Genomic DNA, 16196 nt, shown 5'->3' on the forward strand with positions numbered 1-16196 from the left:
CTCCGACCTCGTAAACTGACAACGGCGGGGAGAGCAGTGTGATGACCCTGTGTCCCTCCATATCAGCATCCATTGGCGCCTATCGGTGAGGACGATATGGCGGTAGATCGATACCGTTGGGCCCCGATTAAGTTCAGTTTTGCCTTAATTGTATTGCTAACATGTTTTGGGTTGCAATCACGTATGGCTGCAGGACACCCCTTATGCCAATACTTGGAGAACAACGTGTGACGTATTGCGACATCCTTGCACTCATTGTGGCTCCATTTCGTGAACATACCGGAGCGGGATTCAAGCTGATAGACGATAATGCTCGCGTCCTTCGTCACAGTTTCCTGAATATCTTCCTAGTGGAGTGCAGAATCAGCCAGATGGAATGTCTTTCATATTCTCCAGATCACAAACTGCATTGAGAATGTATGGGCCATGCTAAAACGAGCGGTTTTTCTATTGCCTTGTTCCGCCACAGACCTTACACGGCATCGTAGAGGCCGCTGTGGAGGAATGGAACAATATCCCACAGGTCTATCTGGACAATACGGTAAGAAGTATGTCTAACCGCATTCAGAAATGTCTCCAATTAGGAGTTGGGCCAAATGGTTCATCAACATTACGCAGGATGACAGTGAGGAGAGACTAGTCTTTGCAATGGAATCTTTCCTCAGGTTTCATTTGTTTGCTTGTGTTTATCAGGTGGTGGTGGTGGTGGTGGTGGTGGTGGTTAGTGTTTAACGTCCCGTCGACAACGAGGTCATTAGAGACGGAGCGCAAGCTCGGGTTAGGGAAGGATTGGGAAGGAAATCGGCCGTGCCCTTTCAAAGGAACCATCCCGGCATTTGCCTGAAACGATTTAGGGAAATCACGGAAAACCTAAATCAGGATGGCCGGAGACGGGATTGAACCGTCGTCCTCCCGAATGCCAGTCCAGTGTGCTAACCACTGCGCCACCTCGCTCGGTGTTTATCAGGTGGATGTGTGTTTATCTTCTCGATTTTTGTTTCATTATTTCTGTAACTGTCAGAACAAAATCAGTTTTGTTCCCTATATGTCCAGTATTTACAATAAAGCAATACGGAACATTTATTTTGACCATTGTATATTAGTCCTTCGATATTTTGAAGCCACCTTCACATCATCAATAGTTACATCAGTTTTTTTCATTTGGAAATGCGATTTCAAGAAGCCAAGATGTCTACGAACGATTTAGCGTTTATTGATATTTTATTGACTATCACTGTAGGAAAAACAATACAAAATGGATACGTGAATGGTTGAGAAAGGGGGCACGACATAACCCACGTGAACCCCGATGTCTCTTGCAGCTTATCAAAAACTATTGATTAAGTCAGGGACAGAATACAAATATGATAATTAGACAGGAAATTGCAGTTGAAAAAGATTAAGGGTAACTGATATTTCTGGCGACAAGAACGTTATATGAATGACAGAGTTGTAATATCAGTAAACGCCAACAGTATGATTCTCATGATAAGCTGCGAATTAATTATTGTAACAGTAGTGCAATAATATTTTAGGTAATTAGAGAATAGCAATGGAACTATTTTTTCGTGTTTTGTATCTATTATTTCGTATGGTATAAAGATCAGTCTTACTGTAGGGTAAAATGTAAATATAAACAAATAGGGATAACAGTCTTAAACATATTCAGTTTAGATTTTTAACAGCATATGCTTTAAGTATGGCTGCAGCTGGGTGTCGAGATTTCTTAGTCTTTTCGATAAATTCGTGAGACTACTAGTTACTGTATAAACTTGGAAGCGGAAGTGATTTTCTGTAGCTGCACCGAGGAATACTGCTGTGATTTAATTCGACAAGTTAAAAACCTGGTTTAATACACTCCTGGAAATTGAAATAAGAACACCGTGAATTCATTGTCCCAGGAAGGGGAAACTCTATTGACACATTCCTGGGGTCAGATACATCACATGATCACACTGACAGAACCACAGGCACATAGACACAGGCAACAGAGCATGCACAATGTCGGCACTAGTACAGTGTATATCCACCTTTCGCAGCAATGCAGGCTGCTATTCTCCCATGGAGACGATCGTAGAGATGCTGGATGTAGTCCTGTGGAACGGCTTGCCATGCCATTTCCACCTGGCGCCTCAGTTGGACCAGCGTTCGTGCTGGACGTGCAGACCGCGTGAGACGACGCTTCATCCAGTCCCAAACATGCTCAATGGGGGACAGATCCGGAGAGCTTGCTGGCCAGGGTAGTTGACTTACACCTTCTAGAGCACGTTGGGTGGCACGGGATACATGCGGACGTGCATTGTCCTGTTGGAACAGCAAGTTCCCTTGCCGGTCTAGGAATGGTAGAACGATGGGTTCGATGACGGTTTGGATGTACCGTGCACTATTCAGTGTCCCCTCGACGATCACCAGTGGTGTACGGCCTGTGTAGGAGATCGCTCCCCACACCATGATGCCGGGTGTTGGCCCTGTGTGCCTCGGTCGTATGCAGTCCCGATTGTGGCGCTCACCTGCACGGCGCCAAACACGCATACGACCATCATTGGCACCAAGGCAGAAGCGACTCTCATCGCTGAAGACGACACGTCTCCATTCGTCCCTCCATTCACGCCTGTCGCGACACCACTGGAGGCGGGCTGCACGATGTTGGGGCGTGAGCGGAAGACGGCCTAACGGTGTGCGGGACCGTAGCCCAGCTTCATGGAGACGGTTGCGAATGGTCCTCGCCGATACCCCAGGAGCAACAGTGTCCCTAATTTGCTGGGAAGTGGCGGTGCGGTCTCCTACGGCACCGCGTAGGATCCTACGGTCTTGGCGTGCATCCGTGCGTCGCTGCGGTCCGGTCCCAGGTCGACGGGCACGTGCACCTACCTTCCGCCGACCACTGGCGACAACATCGATGTACTGTGGAGACCTCACGCCCCACGTGTTGAGCAATTCGGCGGTACGTCCACCCGGCCTTCCGCATGCCCACTATACGCCCTCGCTCAAAGTCCGTCAACTGCACATACGGTTCACGTCCACGCTGTCGCGGCATGCTACCAGTGTTAAAGACTGCGATGGAGCTCCGTATGCCACGGCAAACTGGCTGACACTGACGGCGGCGGTGCACAAATGCTGCGCAGCTAGCGCCATTCGACGGCCAACACCGCGGTTCCTGGTGTGTCCGCTGTGCCGTGCGTGTGATCATTGCTTGTACAGCCCTCTCGCAGTGTCCGGAGCAAGTATGGTGGGTCTGACACACCGGTGTCAATGTGTTCTTTTTTCCATTTCCAGGAGTGTATTTAAAGTGAAAGCAGCGTCTTATAGAATCATTTATAAATCATAATCCGAAGTGTTAATCATATTAATACACAAACTTATGGTACGAAAGAACTTTTATTGAAATGCAGTGAGGTTGCACACTACTGTAGATCATCTTTGAAAGTAGTGTCTGCTAGTGTTTGGTACGTAGATGATGTAAGTCATCGCGCGTTATTTATATTAGATCGCGTGGCCATAAAAGGGGCAGATTTGGGTAGTTGATCAATCATATTAGTCAGGAAATTCATATGTATTCCTTTATGTCCATTGGACACTGATATATAAACATTTGTAATATAAAAGGGTTTTAATCTACAATAAATGTATAAGCAGAAATAGCATTTATCATTTGGCAGTTTCTAGTTCCATTAATCATTCACTTATGTTTATGTTTTAATTTATACGTTGAAGTGCAAGAAGGGGGTGATAATCACGACTAAGAGATCCTAAGACCTGCTTCAGGGGGTAGTCAAACAGGGCCAAATCTTCATTTTCGCGTTCAGTATTTCCGTTGCACACATTCATTTTACACCCGCCTGGAGTAGCATTTTGGAACCGTATTTTTTGATCACAGCTCATATGTAACTGTAAAGCACTTGATGATGTGATGATGGCAGCGTGCTACAGAAACTTGTCGAGTTAATAAAACTTTGTGAAAGAATGACTGAAGCAGAACTTTTTTTATACGAAAAGATGTGTGTATCCTTCGGGATGGTGTGTGTACATGGGCAGGGAAGGGGGGAAACATGTTGTTGAATACTGCTTACGACGACAATGTACAGGAGGTCGAGCGTTCAGGACTTGTAAGTGGGCATCCAGGGCTGACGTTAAGTGACAGAACAGAAAATTATGTAAAATAAAGACAACATATTTCAATGTACGGTATACAAGGAGCGCGTTTAGGGAGGGAGTTACCAGTTTTGGCCAGTCTAGGAGGTCGAACAACTAATTGAAGTGGGCAATGGAATGGGAGGGGAGTCTTGTCGACTGATGTCGGTGGCCGGTCATGGATCGCAGAGCTAGAGGCTCTGTCTCCCAGGAAAGACGTGTGTTCTGCTCGAGGTCTAGGTCACAAGAGAGAGGCAACCGTGTTCTGCACTGCAGAACGCTCCATGTCCACACCTGTACCGCACGCACGCTATTCGCCAAAACCGATGGCGTGAATTCGCCAGCAGTTTCAGCAGGAAGTTCAAGCCGTCTCTTGTCAGCAGCTTTGATTGGACTGAATTGCCTCGGTTCTGAAAGGCAGGCAACTTCTGTCAAGTTGGCAAATCTGAAGTTCCTCTGAGAGAAAACTTGTAAAGATCTCTAAAATATTCCTTGACGGGCTGCCACCCTGTACTTGTGGGCGAGGAGAGGGGACAGATATAAATCAGAAGTGACGGCGTCCAGTTGTCAGTGGCTGGTGATGCAGACGGCGGTCGTGGACCGCAGATTCTTCGTGTGGAATGCGTCCCCGCGGTCCAGTTCCGCGGTCCGGACAGCTAGCCGTGAAGACGCAGGAGAGGGCGCGATATCCGGCCGCAGCTGGGATTATGGGCCGGCAGGGAGCGCCGATAACCGCCGCCCCCTTGGGGCCTCTCCCACAAGAAGCGCGCAGCTTCGCTACTGCCAGCTCGCCAGCACTGTCCATAGCCCTCTACTGGCGGCTCTGCGCAAGTGTCTGCCACGTGGATGAAGGTCATTGTCACTCAGTCTAACCAAGCCTGCAGTGCCACTCATCGCGTCTGACAAGGCGCTGGTCCAACCTGACATGCCGAACCGCATCCTCGAATTTCTTATGCAGGAATACTTCTTAGGTAATAGAACCCAGTTCGTTGTCCTCGATGGTGAGTGTTCATCGGAGGTGAGGGTATCATCTGGAGTGCCCCAGGGAAGTGTGGTAGGTCCGCTGTTGTTTTCTATCTACATAAATAATCTTTTGGATAGGGTGGATAGCAATGTGCGGCTGTTTGCTGATGATGTTGTGGTGTACGGGAAGGTGTCGTTGAGTCACTGTAGGAGGATACAAGATGACTTGAACAGGATTTGTGATTGGTGTAAAGAATGGCAGCTGACTCTAAATATAGATAAATGTAAATCAATGCAGATGAATAGGAAAAAGAACCCTGTAATATTTGAATACTACATTAGTAGTGTAGCACTTGACACAGTCGCGTCGATTAAATACTTGGGCGTAACATTGCAGAGCGATATGAAGTGGGACAAGCATGTAATGGCAGTTGTGGGGAAGGCTGATAATCGTCTTCGGTTCATTGGTAGAATTTTGGGAAGATGTGGTTCATCTGTAAAGAAGACCGCTTATAAAACACTAATACGACCTATTCTTGAGTACTGTTCGAGCGTTTGAGATCCCTATCAGGTCGGATTGAGGGAGGACATGGAAGCAATTCAGAGGCGGGCTGCTAGATTTGTTACTGGTAGGTTTGATCATCATGCGTTACGGAATGCTTCAGGAACTCGGGTGGGGGTCTCTAGAGGAAAGGAGGCGTTCTTTTCGTGAATCGCAACTGAGGAAATTTAGATAACCAGCAATTGAGGCTGACTCCAGTACAGTTTTACTGCTGCCAACTTACGTTTCGCGGAAAGACCACAAAGATAAGATCAGAGAGATTAGGGCTCGTACAGAGGCATATAGGCAGTCACTTTTCCCTCGTTCTGTTTGGGAGTGGAACAGGGAGATAAGATGTTAGTTGTGGTACGAGATACCCTCCGCCACGCACCGTATGGTGGATTGCGGAGTATGTATGTAGATGCAGATGTAGATGTATCTTGTGGTCTTCGCGCGAGACCGAGTGACGTCACATAGCGCGAACGCCCGGCGCCACGTTTGAAACTGCCGCTCCCCCGTCCCTACAAGCGTCAAGCCTATGTCTTTGTTTTCACTCAGTGTCTGATGATGATGGCGGAGGCACCTACGGAGAGCTCGAGTGTTTCATTCGAAATGACGTGGCTTGTAAACCGAGACGACGTCGTTGCAGCATACCACCTCGGAAGACTCCGAGGAGAGGTCCAAGGCGTCACAAAAGCGAGGACAGACACACCACGTATTAATGTCTACTGAAAAATGTCCGGATACTTTTCATCAGATAGCGTACTGCACTACTGGAGACAGACTAGCGTTCTCCCAATAACCCCTGCCCTGTTACTGATGTTCGCATACAACGCGGAGGCATGCGTGGGCGAAAACCGCTGTGCGTACGAAGACGAACAGGGCGCTTATGTATTCATGGAAGTGCCGCTCGCAACGGCAGCCGTGCGTGAATTGGGTCGCACAAGTTGTGATAGCCACGACGCAGGGACACAGGTGCAGCGCGATAGGCGTGTTTGAGAAACACATTCCGAGACGAAATGCCTCGAGGGCTCAGCTGCAAGGAACAAGAAATGGCTGCACTCAGCGCATTTGTTCTCGTATCAGTATTCCATCGTCTTACAACTACGAACGACTCTGTTCACGAGAGACGTACTATGCTTTATTTAGTGAATCATCATCGTGCAAAAGAACACAAATTGATGAATTATTGCTACTAAGCTGTAAAGCAAAAGGTAATTGTACTCTGCATATTGCCTGAAAGACAAGTAGAATAAATATAAATATATATATATATATATATATATGTTAAGGCTCACCGGCCGTTTGACCATCTTCTTCTGTGCGGATGCAGAAACAGTGCGCGAACTATTATGGGAGTCGGCAGTAAAGCCGCGAGTAATGAGTATTATGAGCAGGGGTACTATGAATATGGTGCGGGACAATAAGTTGCGAATGTGGGTCTCACGGGAGGCGTGCCATAGATAAGTGCCTGCAGTCGCTCTATCCTCTGTCCTCAAAGTGAAGTCCACGAAAGTGCACTTTAAATTTTGGAAACAGATGAAAACCGATGGGGCCAAGTCGGGACTGTTTGACCGATGATGGCTGGCAGTGATTCCAAGGCGTCGGATTGTTGCAAACGTAGCGTTCGTGTATTGGTCATTGTCACGGTGAAGGAGATGGTGCCCCACGTGCGGACGAAGTATTCGAATTCGTGCTTCCTGGGGTTTCTCAAGCAATGACATAGTTACACACCGGAGTGTTACACGCTACAATTCGGAGCGCTCTTGAGGCAGGCTCTGAGCGCTATGGGACTTAACATCTATGGTTATCAGTCCCCTAGAACTTAGAACTACTTAAACCTAACTAACCTAAGGACATCACACAACACCCAGTCATCACGATGCAGAGAGAATCCCTGACCCCGCCGGGAATCGAACCCGGGAACCCGGGCGTGGGAAGCGAGAACGCTACCACACGACCACGAGCTGCGGACTCTTGAGGCAGGGGGTCGCAACTTGCATAAGAGAAGCGAGAAAGTCGACCGAGTAATGTGCATAACATGAAACACCTCAACCGATATTCAGAACAGAATACAAAAAAAACTCAGAGGCATTACATTTCAGCGCTCCCTCATGGTAACACGCTTATTTTCTTCACCAGTTTGTCGACACATTTTAAGTATAATTACAGCGTACATCTGAAGCTGCTGGTACGCTAATGGGGGTACAAAGTGCTTCGGGTGCATTGCTACACATCATCAAATAACGTAACAACTGTCTTCATTTTCTTCTTCTGATAAGGAGCTGCCTCCCTCTATGCTTCAATTTTCAATATATCTCACAGAAATCAATCTATACAGTCTGGTGAATTCGGGTATGCAGCAGGGAGAGGTACATTTTTTCACAGGACGCCATTAGCAAATACTCACATGCGTCTAGCACAGGAAAGTCTGCTCGAAAGAGCTCTGGGCCGCCACACAGACGATGCGTGAAGAGGGAAACCGGTGCAGTGCCTTCTCAGTGCTAACAGTGAAAGGCGCCTTAGAAATATTTCGTGCAACTGGTTTCCATGTTACCAAAAGTGAGGACGGCTTTTGAAAATGAAACCATTAACGCGCTTATACAGCCGCGTCCTGAACGACCAGAACAGTGTCTTTCATTGCTACACTAACTTGCTGTACGAGCGCTGTGGAAGGAAAACAGCGTGAAGTACTCAGCACACAGAAAAATAATTTATTTGTTTGTTTATTTATTTATTTTTTTACTTACTTATTAGCATCAATCAAACTATACAGCCAGCCTCTTTGACGTTTATTGAAGAAGTGAAACTTAACAATGACCGACCACTAAAAACAACTGTAAGAATGCAGTGAGTAACTGAAACATGGTGCCACTTAAACGATAACTATTAATAACATTCCTGTACATTCATTTTACATAGAACGATTTTTAAATAGCGTCGATCATTCATTGATTTGTAATACAATACTCGCTTCAGACAAATAGTAAACTGAATACAAATGCATATAACAGCGACCAGAAATTTACGAAATTTTTCTTGATTTCGATAAACGGGTTTCCGAGACTTTTCTGGGTCACGATCGAATGGACCATGCTGAAAATACGTAATTTTGTTTGTAGCGCGATGCTGGATACTGGCTATGTGAGAAAACAGGAAACACTTTAACGTATCGGCTTGAGCGATTTTTATACGGCAAGTTGTGTCGAAAAGTGAATTTCTTCGCTTACTCCGACAGAATTGTAGTTAATATCCACATGGAAGTTCCTACATACGTTTCGGAGGCTTTTCTGGGTTACCTTCAGTATGTAAGGAAATTCGTTTTTCGGCAGAACTTTATACATGACTATTAATCATAGCAACCCATTAAAATTTTTTTGTTCTCTTGCCACACAACCAATGTCCATCATCACGCTGCGAAAATAAATATCTAAATTTCTGCACGCCACATCTGAAAATGAACAGGAAGTGGTTCGAAGAACAGTTTATGGAAATAAATTATGTAAATTGAACGTGGAGGGGACAGAAAAGAAAGGGAAATGGGAAAAGGAAGGAACTGACAATATTAGCTGCATTGTGAATTTATGCAGAATCAGTGGCGACAAATGAAAATATGTGCCGGACTGGGACTCAAACCTGGGATCTCCCGCTTACTGGGCAGCTGTGTTAACCGCTGCGCCATTCGGACACAGTTTTTATCTCAAATACATGCACTGTCTTGGCACGCTCCCCGACTGACTCACATACCCACCTAGGGGCCGACCTGGGTGGCCGAGCGGTTCTAGGCGCTTCAGTCTTGAACCGCACAACCGCTACAGTCGCAGGTTCGAATCTTGCCTCGGGCATGGATGTTTGTGTGTGATGTCCTTAGGTTAGTTAGCTTTAAGTAGTTCTAAGTTCTAAGGGACTGATGACCTCAGATGTTAAGTCCCATAGTGATCAGAGCCATTTTGAACCCATCTAGGGCCACCTATCCACAGTCCCCGTCCATGTACCCCATGCTCGCTAATTTTGTATCCCCGCCGAACGATGTTGTGCATCTGCACCTCAGGCTGTTGATTCATTGACCAACGTGGCGAATCAGTTATACGAGGGGAGAGTCAAATGAAAACCTTAAATATTTTTTTAAATAATATTTATTGTGCAGAGGTGGTACAAAGCTGTATCACTTTTCAACACAATCTCCCCCACGCTCAATGCCAAGTCCTCCAGCGCTTACGAAGTGCATAAATTTCGTTAGAAAAAAATTCTTTTGGCAGTCCGCGCAACCACTCATGCACCGCGTGGCGTACCTCTTCATCAGAACGGAACTTCTTTCCTCCCATTGTGTCTTTGAGTGATCCAAACAGATGGAACTCACTTGGGGCAAGGTCTGGTGAGTATGGTGGGTGAGGAAGACACTCAAAATTCAGGTCTGTGGTTGTTGCAACTGTTGTACGGGCAGTCATGTTGCAAAAGGACACCTGCTGACAGCAATGAACGTCGCTTTGATTTGATTACAGGCCGCAGACGATTTTTAGGAGATCTGTACATGATGTACTGGTGACAATAGTCCCTCCACGCATGTAATGCTCCAAAATGACGCCTTTTTCGTCCCAAAAGAGTCAAAAATGGTTCAAATGGCTCTGAGCACTATGGGACTCAACTGCTGAGGTCATTAGTCCCCTAGAACTTAGAACTAGTTAAATCTAACTAACCTAAGGACATCACAAACATCCATGCCCGAGGCAGGATTCGAACCTGCGACCGTAGCGGTCTTGCGGTTCCAGACTGCAGCGCCTTTAACCGCACGGCCACTTCGGCCGGCTCCAAAAGAGTCAGCATAACCTTCCCTGCTGATGGTTCTGTTCGAAACTTCTTTGGTTTTGGTGATGAATGGCGCCATTCCTTGCTCGCTCTCTTCGTTTCCGATTGCTGGAAGTGAACCCAGGTTTCGCCCCCAGTAACGATTCTTCCAGGAAGCAATCACCCTCTCGTTCAAAGCGCCGAAGAAGTTCTTCACAAGCATCAACACGTCGCTCTCCCATTTCAGGAGTCAACTGCCGTGGCACACATCTTGCAGACACTTTGTGAAACTGGAGCACATCATGCACAGTGTTGTGTGCTGACCCATGACTAATCTGTAAACATGCCGCAGTGTCATTCAGTGTCGACGGTTTTCCTTTACTATGGCTTCAACTGCTGCAATGCTCTGTGGAGTCACAATTCGTTCGGCCTGACTTGAACGAGGAGCATCTTCCACTGAAGCCACACCATTTTCGAAATTCCTACTCCATTGGTAGACTTGCTGCTGTGGCAAACATGCATCACCGTAGTGAACCTTCATTCCTCTATGAATTTCAATAGGTTTCACACCTTCATTGCGCAAAAACCGAATAACAGAACGCTGTTCTTCCCTGGTGCAAGTTGCAAGTGGGGCGGCCATGTTTATACTGATACTGCGACGGTATGTGTGCATCTGCATTGTGCTGCCACCTACAGGCCATTCTGTACGCTGTTTGTGGCACACTTACCAATTTACAGGACAACGGCGCGAAATTTCGATTTGTTATTACAAATTTAAGGTTTTCATTTGACTCACCCTCATATGAATGAATCCACTACCTTTCGAGCGCATACACAATATCGTTCGGCAACGAGCTGGAATCTAAAATTAGCGAGCACAAGACGGCGACTGCAGATGGGTGGCGCTAAGTGGAAATGTGAGTTGGCTGATGAGCGTGCCGAGGTAGTTCGTGCATTTCCGATGAACATTGTGTCGGGATAGCGCAGCAGTTAACGGAACTAGCTAGTAAGCAGGAGATCCCAGGTTGGAATCGTGGTCCGGCACCCATTTTCACACGTCACTGCTGTTTCTGCATAAAGTTCCAATGCATGTGATATCATAAGTTCCTTCCCCCTCTTCCCGTCCCCTTCCCACCTAAACCTTCAATTTACGTCACATGTATCACAGCTGTGAATTCCGTTGGTGTCTGTAGTGTCGGCAATGTCTGAAAGAACAGACATCGCCCATTCGTATAAGTACTGTAAACAAATATTTGATTGGTGACTAGTCGCAGCTCTCTGAATTGTACTCAATATATACACAGTCAAGTGTTCTACAATGTGCACAATGGAATAGATCAAAAAAGAATAGTGAAATGTATTATTGTTTCCGTGAAACAAAAAAGCTACTGAAGTGGAAGCAGTGACTATTTTCAAGTCGTGTAATCGCTCTTGCTCTTCCTTCTACTTTTTGCGTGACAAAATAGTGTGGTTGGGATCGGTCATTTGAACACCGTCCATGGTTAGAAGCTGGTCGTTCTCAAGTTTAAGGATTTTAGTTGCAATGGGGTTCAGGACCAAAACCATTTTGTGAACGACCACATCCTTCGCTTCTCACTGACTGTCATAAGCGGAGTAACACATTTTGTTCTGAATTGTCCAGTGCTGCACAGTTTTGGGTATGTAGCTATGTTTAGGTATTCAGTATATCCGTCAAATGGATGTATTTGGCTTATGGTCAAACTTTTTCCAATCATAAAATGTTGCAATGAAAGCGATTCTCGGTTAAGATGAACGCCATGACATCATTTCCTGGACAACTGTATAAGGCGGCAGAATAAATGGTCAAATCCACAACTTACATGAGACCTTTATAAATCACAATGAGAAGGTGAAGATGACACCTAACGTAAATCGACAGTTATGAGAACATTTGCCTATCAATATGTAATGCAAAAAGGGATGACAGTCAATCGACGGTAATTAACACATCATTCCTATACAACGCGTGTCTCTGAGCGGAAGGTAGAACACGGAACACAAGTCAAGTCTCTTTTAGTTTTGAAAAGCCAGCTCCACAACAGCGTAGCGAAGCCGCGCTGCGGGAGTTATGCTGGCAAACACTTAAAGGGGTGGCAGGAAAGAGGACAGTGACCCCGGCCACGTGATTCAAGCTCGAGGGCCGCCTGTAGTGAGGGCATCGGTACAAGAGCAGAGAAGAACCTTTAGAAAACTGCGTTTCGAAATTCCAATGGGATACAAACAAACTCAAGTGACGCATTTTCGTCCAGTGAGTGCGACACACAGAAAGGTCAAAGTACTTTAGGCGTCTAGAACGGGCACAAAGCGTCCGATTGGCGGAAACTCACTAGGAAGGAGAAAACTACTGAAGTTTCGACGCAGTTTGATAGAAGGGATGTTGCGATTGGTAGAGGGTGTTTCTAAAAAATGAGAGGAATGCTCCTATTGGTCGAAAAAAGCCATGACGTGAAAATGGAACTCAAGTGGAGGAAGGCAGTTCTGCCACGAGTAGGACAAGAGAGAAATTGTTTGTGTGGGGGAATCTTCTCTGAACTGGCGTCAAGTATAGAACGGAGCGCTTAACGCTCTGTACGACACAGAGAAGAAATTGGTGTGGACATTGGATTCACAGGGGCTGCACTCCAGCTAAAATTAGCTGTACCAACGTTTAGCTCCAACTGTGGAGAAACGAACCAGCGAAATTAGTTAACTATTCTTACGAGAACTGAGAGGACACAATAATATGCACGCTGCTCCAACCATGCATGTGTATATTGCCACATAATAAGACTAGGGCTGAGTACACGTTTTCTCGCATAACGTGAAACATAGAGAAAGTTTCTGATGGAAAGTTCAGCAAAGACCAGATTAGTTTTGTAGCAATTTAAGTGGGAGAGAGCAGCCTTGCAGACAGCAGCATGTCACAGCATAAGTTAAATACCGCGTGCAGAGGCGTAAACTTCTGATGCTTGCGTCCACTGTGAACTCGAGCAGCCCCTGGATAATCTTGCGCTCAAATTTGTCACTTGACTAACCATCCACCGTAGACTTGATTGTCATCCTAAATGGTACCGAACTTTGAACCGGAATCGGACTGTTTTCGTAATACTGACCAACATCATAACGTATGTGTAGGAGCAATTTTGTAAAGAAACGTCCAGTTGTACTTTCATATTATTGTGCTTAGGATTAATGTACAGAAACGTCCAATTAAACTTCCATAATATTTTGCTTAAGATTAATGTTCTTTCAGAGAGTTAATATCTAACATTGTTGTATACAAACTTATTTCACTTTTTGATGTTGGCGAGGTGCGTTATCCATTGCGCTGTTTTTGTGTTGGCGAGTTGAAAACTGTGTGAAAAGCTGTAACGTGGTGAGAAATATTGCGACGTTAGTCGTGTCATTTCACCTCACACAGTTGTTCTCAATTCAAGGATAAGCAAAAACAACCCCCGCAACCTCACAACTGTAGTTTAACGTATTACTTGCAAGTGACAGATTGTACTAAATTTTAGGTCGTGGAGAAGGCTTGAATAAAATGTCTTAGTCGCATCCTCTTGACGAGTGTGGTATGGTGTTTGCCAAGATTGAACTCATAAAACCATGGCTTTCAAGGGATGAGAGGTCGAACTCCGGCTTAGAATCTTCCTCTACCGGTCTGTGCAGCAAGTCGAAATAGCCTTAGAAATGGCCTTTTTTACTTCTCTCTGCAAAATAAAAAGAAATCACGGGATGAGAAATAAAGTCGTAGACATGAATAATAAAAACGTAGAATGTCATTTTAAAATCTAAGAATTTTCGAAAAAAAAATAAAAAATATTTTTCGACGTGCCCTCGTAGTTTCATAGCGCTGGCAGTCGGGATCTGGCGCACACGTCGTAAATGTGTGTCCTGATTCACGTATCATTACAGGACGGATCCGCCGAAAACTGTTGCATTACATTAAGTTCGGCCACTCAAATAAGACATTGCGCTCAAACCCATACCGACTTGTCACTGGTTCTTTTCAGCGCGCCGTACACTCATTTTGCTGGTCGGAATCCGCACATCTGGCTACCCTGCCGCCACAAGCAATTGCTTTAACACTGTACTACTAATCGCGCCGTATTGCGATTTCACACCCGTCTCCATCCGTGAGTAAATGCCAGTCAGAAAATGAAACCGAGATCCAAGTCGTCCGTCGTAGTTATTTTGTTGTAATATTGAGTAAAAGCATGAGATATAACATGAAACAGTATTTAAAACTTGAATACACTTGCAAATTCCAATTACTACTGTACAGTGCATATCGGAACAATTTCTTTAAATGCTAATGCCGACTGCTTGTACTAAATACGAGTACTAGACCCTACGACCTTACCTCTGGGTATCAGAAACACATCGAAACTGGAGAGAGCCACAAAGTTTAGAGACTAACAGTTAATACTAATATAGAAACACGAAGGTAGAAACGTTTACAACTATCTGCATAAGGTGTGGATGTTGAAAAAAAATGTTGATGCTGAATGTTCTGTTTGAATAATACAATGGACGGGGGCGGTATCAGGTCATGATGTGTGAACATTTAAAATGCTTCAAAGATTTTGTTTGTTGTCTATGTTATTGCACTGACGGTAGTAATACTGACAGTCATCCGATAGGCAATGAATTTTTCACTAAAACGCTCTTAAACACGATTTTCATGAATAGTATACTTCAATACTGTCGAGTCTAATTGCTCTTTCACCATCTGCCAGTCATTTCACAGATGTCTTACATAATGGGTGGTTATAATTGAAGTGCAGCCGCTCACAGTGGACAAGTGTGGGATGTATCTATCGTGTGACAGCGAAACCTGGTGGACATTCTAATGTGGAACAGATTTACTCTGGGAAAAAATTAGTTCCAATTTTGGCCACCAGGTGCAAATCTGGCGCTGTACAGCATCTCGCCGACGTCTGCGGTGTTCGTATCGAACAAATTGTGTAGGATGAAGTTAGTAACAAAATCAACATTATGCCTTTCCTACTTATTTGACCTTTCTTATCCACATCCAGTTACTAATTCATTCCGATCTGAGAGATTTCTAAACGTGTATCTTGCATCTGCAGCGCCATATTTGCACCTGGTGGCCAAAATTGGAACTAATTTTTTTCCAGCGTAACTCGGCTCCACATTAACACAGTTCACACTGTACCTCGTTGAGTAGCTGCACTTTGCGTATAGCCACCGGTATATAGCCAACTCATTAGTCCGAAGCCAGACACACTGACGAACAGTTTTTTTTTTCATGTTACTAATAATATCACCGCTGTCAGATACTTGTCTCGCACTGTACGTCTAGTACTGGGCGTTTGGTCGGCAATTTTTCGCAGTTCTTTATTTTCACGGTTTATTGTAAATGTTAGTTAGCCTCATTAAGTTACATTTGCTACAGTTTGCACAGTCAGCAGCGGAACAATCTGGAATTGCTGTCTGTTGTCCGTAAAATTACGTAAGCCATGGTAGTGACAGTCACGAAACCGCTCCAGAGTCGAAACGTATTCACTGCTCAAAAGAAAGTAGTTAGAATAATGTGTGGGGTTCATAGTCGCACATCTTGTGGGCATCTGCTTAAAAGGCTAGGAATTCTTACAACTACTTCACAGTACATTTACTCAGTAATGATTTTTTTTCCTCAACAGCATGGACCAATTTAAAATCAACAGCGACATTCATGATTACAATACCGGAAAAAAGAAACACCTACACTATCCTTTACTTAACCAATCTTTGGCACAGAAAGGGGTAAAAT

This window comes from Schistocerca americana, chromosome 2 (genome assembly GCF_021461395.2).
Source record: "Schistocerca americana isolate TAMUIC-IGC-003095 chromosome 2, iqSchAmer2.1, whole genome shotgun sequence".
Lineage (NCBI taxonomy): Eukaryota > Metazoa > Arthropoda > Insecta > Orthoptera > Acrididae > Schistocerca > Schistocerca americana.